The 8,746-nt window shown below is 43.8% G+C and overlaps 1 long non-coding RNA gene across 2 annotated transcripts; it reads left to right on the top strand.

The window, feature by feature from the left end:
• Positions 1-363: 363 nt before the first annotated feature.
• Positions 364-6,484, top strand: LOC122235854. Of its 2 annotated transcripts, none has more exons than XR_006213942.1 (3): positions 364-445; positions 585-1,168; positions 4,833-6,484. It is a non-coding gene; the product is annotated as an uncharacterized LOC122235854 (long non-coding RNA). The 2 variants fall into 2 exon arrangements; XR_006213941.1 differs by having other exon boundaries at positions 366-420.
• The last annotated feature ends 2,262 nt before the right edge of the window (positions 6,485-8,746 follow it).

Raw genomic sequence — 8,746 nt, forward strand, 5'->3', positions numbered from 1 at the left:
TCAGAAGACCAGAGTCTGAACCCGGGTTTGTCACATGGCAACTTCTTGGCCTCGGGCTGGTTTTTACTCTTTCTGAAACATGCTCTCCTCGTCTTCCTCGTCTATAAAGTGGGCCCACGAATGCTTGTGCGCATTACTCGTCCCACACAGACTGGGTTCTTCCGCACCAAGCGCTGGGTTTACACACAGAGAAATCAGCAGTGGACAAGCCGCCCTGAATCCTGCTCCCGTGGAATCTGGAGCTCTGGTGGGCAGGAGAACTACCGCACACGTCACGTCCTGTAGATTCGGGGGGGTGTTGTGAAAGAAAAGCCCAGCGTGCGGCAGAAACAGGAAACCGGAAGTCCTAACCTACTGGGGAGAGTGGGAGGAGCCTCTCGGAGGAACCGCCCTTGGGGCTGAGATACGAAGGACGAGGAGGTGAATACTAAATATTGGGATGTCGGTAAGAGTGCAGGCCTAGGGAAGAGGCAGTGTGAAAACTCATGGGGGATGGGGGGTGGGGGGTGGGGGGGGAGAGAATTCTGCATTTTATTTACAAGATGGCGCTGGGGAGAAAGGAAAAGAAAAATTGCATTTGACAGAGCTTTATCAACTGTCTGCGGGCATTTACCACGGAACCTTGGGACCTCTGCACAGCCATGAAAGAAACCCTACAAGAGACCTCGTTTGTGTGTTTACGCGTGCTTCCTTTCAGCTGGCACTGCGAAATCCTCCTGAGGTTCATTTCCGATGCGAAGGTGTGGTTGAAGCGTGGACCATAATCCCGATGGGAATAAAACTCGCCCTTGCCTTTCTCTGACATGCTGGCCTGCGGGGGGCACTGTGGGCAGCGCGGGTCAAGATACCAGCTGTCTGAATATGTTAGTGACGCTCTTCTCTTCTTGGGTCCACGGACCGGGGTTCGAGGCCGGGCACCTGTTTCCAGCCCGTTTCGCTCAGAGGGAAAGCCCTGTCTGCTCTCGCACACCCACGAACTTGGGGGAGGGTTTTGTCCTCTAGCCCCCAAGCGCTGACTCCCAGCTCCCTTCTCTGTTCTCTTTCTGGTCTTGTGGACTGTTACACATTGGCTCCCGAGGACGGATCCTGACAGGGGTGGAAATGCACTCGTGTGTACTCAGAGCCATGCTACAGTTACAAGATGTAGTTTCTGGAAATTACCGAAGAGGTACATATTTGCTTCTCATTCTGCGATCTCCAGGGAAAGGCTGCAGGTATCTGGAGCAGGGATCGGCAAATGTTTTTCTCTTTTGTGAAGGTCCAGATGGCAAATACTTTTAAGTTTTACAAACCATGTGTCCACTATTGTGTATTATTTGTGTGTATTTGACCAGCCTCTAAACGTGTAAAACTTCTTTTAGCCCAGAGGCACAGAAACTGGCCACAGTCCGGATTTGGCCCATAGGCTTTAGTTTGCGGTTACCCCATCTAGACTAAATCTGTATCAGAGCCAGGTGGCCCAACCCGATGAGCCATCTTGTTCTTTACTCTGTTGAGCATTAATGATTCTCACATAGATGCTGGATACCTAATAGGGTCCATTTAACTTTAGATTATGCAGGATAATAGGGTCCTTTTGGAGACTTTTGCTTTTGCGCTCTTTGCAAGCTAATAAGTTAGCCTGCCCCGGTTTCATGAATGATGGTAGAATCCATGAGACTCCTGGATCAAAGACAAGGGGCAGTTTAATGCAACAGCAGTAGCCAGACTCTGAGTATTTTTGTGCTGGTTCTTCAAGCCCCAATTTCCACAGGGTGACACAGAGGACCGACCACCTGATGTCTGCATGTGTTGGGCGTTGCATTATAATAGGCGAGCCCTGAGTTTATGGAACTGAATTTTTTTTAATGGGCTGTAAACATCCTTGCTCTTTGTTCCAGAAGGAGACATTATCTCTGTTGTGCCAAGCTATAGCCAAATGTGCTCTTTGTTCTAGAAGGAGATATTATCTTCTGAGAAAGTTTATAAACATCCTTGAAAACATAGTCTAGGAAAAAAAATGGTAAGAAAGGCTTTACTCATAAGACACGAGGAAACACAAGAGGTCCATGGAATATTGTCTTTCAACAGACAACTAGTATCTATTAAAACTAATGTGACAGTCCATACATTTTGGAGAAGTGAAACATCAAATGAGCTATTTGTGGTGTGAAAGCAATCTTTTGCTATGTCCTCTATTTATTTATATGCCATATAAGGACAGATCTAAGATCCCATCCTAACATTATCTAGTTCTATAATAGCTGAAAAAACTTGATATAGGGACTTTGGCTCCAAGAGCAAAGGAAGAGAATTTGAAAAGAATGATTTGCTTTTGGGACTTCCAAGATAGTTGGAATTTGAGTACTCTATATAAGAGAAATTAAATTATCACTTTCTTCAATAGGCAGGCGATTTTTCCTTCTACTTCTTTTTTTTTAATATTTTATTTATTTTTGAGAGAGAGAGAGAGAGAGAGAGACAGAGCGTGACCAGGGGAGGGGCAGAGAGAGAGGGAGACACAGAATCCAAAGCAGGCTCCAGGCTCTGAGCTGTCAACACAGAGCCCGATGCAGGGCTTGAACTCAAGAACCATGAGATCATGACCTGGGCTGAAGTCAGACGCTTAACCAACTGAGCCACCCAAGTGCCCCCGATTTTCCCTTATTGTGCCCCAATATCATTTGGCAGGATTCAAATAAGAAATCAGTGGGAAAGCTTCAGATGTGATCCATGATTCACAGGGAGAGAGCACAGGGGGTCACCAAGCATGAATACAGGTTTAATGGGAGTCAGTAGGAACTGATCGGTACACAGGTCAAGAACAGACGTGACATATAGGTAACAGGCAGAGCAAATGAAGTTAATGAACAAGAACGGCCCAGACAGCATCACTAGGGAAGTCCATGTTTATGATGCTGTGATCCAGAGTTTTCCTTTAAAGATGTTGCTAAGTGCATTTGAAAGATGTTGCCTACTGTAAGACAGATCTATTCAACAAGGTTATCCCTGAAAATTAATGTGGCAGTTGAAGCTGTGGTAGTCAAATATAGACCTCCCCTCGCTCCATTTCCATCTCAGTGATGCTTACTTTTCATTTTTTGTGTCACCTTCTCCATTGGGTCTGCCCTTCGAAGCCCCAGGTCTCCAGACATTGGTTCGCGAATGCCGTCTCTAAACAAACAGTAGAGTGATACTCCAACTCCTAGACAAATCCAAAATGATTATTGATGAATCAGAGTAAGATAGAGTCTTCCATTTTAATATAATTATTGTGTCCTTAATTAAACTTATAATAAAGAGTGAATATGAAAGAAAATGTAAGTAAAATATTTCTCTTCAAAAACACGGTTTCTCATTCTCTCCCTTTACATAATGGAGGAGTGTGATTGGAATAATCCAAGGTAGAGAGAGAGTACTTTTTGGTGTTTCGAGTGGAGATTCTTGAACCAGGTAACCTAGCTTTGCATCCTAGTCCCAGAACACACAGCTTGGAGAATAAGTTAATTTACCTGTACGTCACATTGGAAGGATGGTTTAAGGTAATCATTGTAAGGTGTTTGGGATACTGTATGTGTAGTCACCAGTGAAAATTTTAGATTACTTACTTGCATGCCTCAAGAATCATAGTGTTAAATTAAAAAGCAGGCAATATGATAGTGATAAGTCAGATGCCCCCTAAACTTCAGCTCGTGGGACCTTTGGATGGTGGCCTCTTCCAGAGGTAAGTCCCAATATCTTCTGACAGGGAGCTAGGTTAGGGCAGAATATCTCATTGCGGCCAGGTATGGGACTGGTTTGAGTTTGGGTTAGAGACTGTAAGGTTCATTTGACTGCTGGTTTACCCTACACTTGGCATGTAACCCACCAGATTGCCAACTGAGAGCCGGAAGTATTTGTAGGGCCAATTCTCCATGGCATATCTTGAAGTCCTTTTTTTTCCCTTTCTGTTAAACACTGCTTCACAAAAGGCTTGGCTTTTTCACTTCTTACCCTGAACAGCTTTAAATGTCTTTGTCTTTCTAGCTGACTACATAAATAAATAACCCTAGCAGCCCTGGAGATTGTCCCATTCTCTACTGATTTTTTTTTTTTTTTTTGAGGTCTAGGTACAATTTTGTCTGGACTCAGCCAGAGGGTAGTTGAGCCTGTTTACTTGGTTTATTTCCAGTTTCGGCGTTGGCCCACAAAACTATCTGCAATGACAAAATTGTTCTAGATCCATATTGTCCAATCAGGCAGCCGCTAGATCGAGCACTTAAAACGTGGCGAGGACAGCTGAGAAAATGAATTTCTATTTTTATTTAGTTCTAATTAATTTAAATGTAAACAGCTGTATGTGGCAAATGGCTGTCCCAATGGGCACTACAGCTCTATATTGCAGTTTTAGGCACCGCAGTGGACAACTTCCATCAAATCGGAAAGAAAATTATATGCAGTGATAAGATAACTGGAGGGTTGATTCCAGCTTGTTTTGGCCACCTCTCTGTAGTCTTTAATGGGGCAGCAGCACCCTTAAAGTCAAGAGACTCATTGCCCGCGATAGTAAAGGAAGTTAGAAATAGGAATGTTGAAGAAGATGCCCTATCCTATCTGGAGTTGTTCGCTATCGTCTGCTGAGTCTTTCTCTTGTGCCCTTACCCTTCCTGCAAGTTCCTTAAAAGCAGGAACTGTGCCATTCAGTCCTGTTATAGGCCCTGTACCGTTGGCAGGATGTAGATTAGCCTGCGGTCAATAGCCAGTTGAATGATGATCCTCCTTGCAAGTCACTTTATTGAAAGTTCACTGAATGCCCAGCCGTGCCCTCGTGCCGCGAGTAAATACACAATATAAAAAATAGTCTCTCCCTTTAGGAAGCATGGGGCTCAGTTGGAGAAACAAGACAGGAGAAAGGAAGAACTGCAAGAGTGTCTTTCCGCGTGAGCTCCATAGATTACCTGCCTCAGAACTACTGGAAGAAGGCTTCAGATTCCTGGATCTTCTACACGGAGATGCAGATTAGGGGAGACCCAAGAATCATCACTCACCATACATTTCTCAGTTGACTCAATGCCCTTATAGTTTTGAAAATTGGAGACTATAAGTTAGCAGCCATTTATGCTTGATATCTACGCTGTTGAAATATTAGAAAACTCGGATGATTTAGGGAGGGCACGCTGGCTAGCATGAGCAGAGGGACAGAAGACAGAAAAGCAAGAGATCCACTCTCTGGAAGCCGACACTCTAACCACAGGACACTGGGGCCTCTGATCCCCACGAAGGAGTGCTTTCCATTCTGGTGGATACGTGACAGGTGCTTATGTGCCCCTGATCAGTTTGCTCTCTGGATAAACTGGTCACCAACTCAGGGAAATGGAGTTGCTGGGTGAGGCTGCACTTTGGGACAATCCATGTGGAGGAAAGCAGGGAAGGATCAGTGTGGAGAAGTTGTCAGTAGGTGTATTAGGTTATCTACTTCTGCATAACAAAGTGCCCTAAAACTTAGTAGCTTAAAATGATAAATGTTTATTACTTCCCACAGTTTCTAAGGGACAAGAACCTGGGAACAGCTTAGCTAGTGTTCCGGCTTAGGGTCTCTTATGAGTTTGTAGTCAAGATGTTGACTTTGGCTACAGGCATCTGAAGGCTTGACAGGGGTTAAAGGGTCTGCTTCTGAGCTCATTCACATGGCTATTGGCAGGAACCTTCAGTTTCTTGTTGACCATTGGCTGGAGGCCTCAGGTCCTCACCACGTGGGCCATTCCAGAAGACGGCTCATGATATGGTACATTTCTTTCGTAGGGCAAGCGATCCGAGAGAGAGAGAGAGAGAATGTGGAAGCCACACTGTGTTTAATGATCTCATTTCAGAAGTGATATATATTTTGTTGGTCACAGACACCACCCCTGGTGGGAGAAGATTACACAAAGCTGTGAGTACCAGGAGGTGGAGATCACTGGGAGCGATTTCAGAGGCACTGCTCCAAGAGTCTGCCGGGGAAAAGTGACCCCCAATACAGCTTCACAGGTGCAGCCTACATCCTCAATTTAGACCAAGTGTAAATCTTACTTTCTAAGCTCCAGCAAAGGATGTCTTCTTATACGTTCATAGGTAGAAATACCTGACATCTATTCTCGCCCAAGCCATCCCTTCTTGCTGCATTTTCCCACACTTCCTTCTGTAAACACGCTCTATACCTACTACTCCCCTATCCTACCAATGGGAAGTTATTTTGAGCGAGGCACCTTCCTGTGACAGTTAATCCCCACCCCGCTGAGGCAGAAAACAACAAGAATTACCCTCTAGTGCATTTCTACCAGGAGCTGTGAATAACAGACCTGCATGGGTTTCTTGGATTATTTGATGGTGAAAATTATTTCCAGGAAACTACTCCCGAGCTGCCCATGTAACTATAATGGACCCGAGTTTCTTCTTTGTTAAACAAGCGCTGTTGTTTTCCACATGCTGGAGTTTGGTACAAATTCTTCAAAAATGTTTTTTAAATACGGTTTTCACTTTCATTAAAGTTTTGGCATCTTTCGTGTGTGTATGTGTATATACATATACATGCATATACTCAGATTTTTATTTTTTTTAATTTATTTATTTTAAGAGAGACAGAGAGAGAGAGAGAGATCGTGTGTGCAAACAGGGCAGGAGCAGAGAGTGAAGGAGAGAGAATCCCAAGCAGGCTCCACACTGTCAGCACAGAGCCCGGACGTGGGGCTCGATCTCAACAAACCATGAGATCATGACCCAAGCCGAAATCAAGAGCCAGATGCTAACCGACTGAGACACCCAGGCGCCCCACATATACTCAGATTTTTTAAAGCAGAAACTACTGACAGGTAGTTGTATTCACTGTGTACATGTAATATAAATATAATACATATTTATCACTGTTGGTTTTTTTTTTACCTACGTTCCCGTTTCACATTTTCTTTATAACCACTTTTCATGCATTCCTTCAAACAAATTTTTGTTAAATGCTTACTCTCCATCCCAGGCACTGAGGATGCGGCCTTGAACAAGAGAGAGACGTCCCTGTTCTCAGGTTGCTGCCTTTCTCTTTGAAGAGAGAGATCATTAGTAATCAAGTAAACAAGATGATTTCCGTTAGTGATAAGTATCTTGCAAAGTAAAGCTGGTTAACCTTGACAGAGCACCGCCTGGACAGAGGTGTTTATTTACATTGGGTTCTAGAATCAGGCATCTCTGAGGCTGTGAAACTTGAGCTGAGTCCTGAATCATGGAAGAGTCAGCCATGAGAAGAGGGAGGGAAACAATGATAGGCCAGCAGAACAGAAAGTGACTACGCTCTGAAACCAGAGTGAGTTTGTGTGGCTGACAGCAAAATGGAAAGCCAGTAGTGGCTACAATGTTGTGAGTGTTGGGGAGGGAGACACAAGAGAAGGTTTAAAAAGTAACGTGGGGGGGCGCCTGGGTGGCTCGGTTGGTTGAGCGTCCGACTTCGGCTCAGGTCACGATCTCACGGTCCGTGAGTTCGAGCCCCGCGTCGGGCTCTGTGCTGACAGCTCGGAGCCTGGAGCCTGTTTCAGATTCTGTGTCCCTCTCTCTCTCTGCCCCTCCCCTGTTCATGCTCTGTCTCTCTCTGTCTCAGAAATAAATAAACATTTAAAAAAAAAAAAGTAACGTGGGGGCAGATTATGTGAGGTTTCACAGGTCAGGGTAAGAAAGTTGGGAATTCTAATTGCAGTGAAATCCACTGGGGGGTTTCAACTAACATTTAGTCCAAGAAAGAACATAGTTTGCAACCAATAAATATTTGTTGCATAAATCCACAAACTTTGGGTGATTTAACTATTTTATGGAACACACATTACTTAACTGTATATAGAATTATAAATAGATATGTTTCTATTATAGATCATAAATTTACTATATTTAGCTTGTTTATAAATCATTTTATTATTGTTGGAGGTTCCAGTCCCCAAGGTTTTTGGGGACAATAGAAAATTCATAAAAATATCTCTGTCCAAGATATCATATGTTTTCACTCAAATGTGGATCTTGAGAAACTTAACAGGCGGCCATGGGGGAGGGGAAGGGGAAAAAATAGTTACAGACAGAGAGGGAAGGAGGGAAACCGTAAGAGACTCTTAAATACAGAGAACAATCTGAGGATTGATGGGGGGTGGGGGGAGGGGAAAGTAGGTGATGGGCATTGAGGAGGGCACTTGTTGGGATGAGCACTGGGTGTTGTATGGAAGCCAACTTGACAATAAATTAAATAAATTAAATAAATAAATAAATTAAATAAAAAAATCTCTGTCCAAAGATGCCAGAATATATTTGGCATTGATCAGAAAATAAAATGCAGGTCCTTCCCAGGCTTTTAAGATGAGATCAAAGCTCAAGTTTGTTTCCGGGAGTCCTCATTTGAATATCATATTGTCCCACATCGTTTTATGTGTCTACTTTCATGTACTTTGTGTCGGTTGCACATTTTGCAAAAGAATTAGAAACCACTTTAAATGACTTACTGATGGAAACACCTTCCTGAGTCAAAAAGGAAGAAACATTTGTTTCTTGCACTGTGAAAGGTATCTGGGTAGAGCAACCTTGAGTATTTCACCCAGAGATACTGTCCTTTGCTAAATTGTTAGAGATTTGATGATCTTAAAAACATCCTGCAGACTGTTACTGCCACAATGCCCAGACTAGAAAGTACACATTGTTTTTTCCAGAATGGGTCCGTATGAACCCTTCTACTTCCTCTGGAACAAAACGGTCAGGAGAAGACTCGTTGTCTACTATATGGAGGCTC

This window comes from Panthera tigris, chromosome F3 (genome assembly GCF_018350195.1).
Source record: "Panthera tigris isolate Pti1 chromosome F3, P.tigris_Pti1_mat1.1, whole genome shotgun sequence".
Lineage (NCBI taxonomy): Eukaryota > Metazoa > Chordata > Mammalia > Carnivora > Felidae > Panthera > Panthera tigris.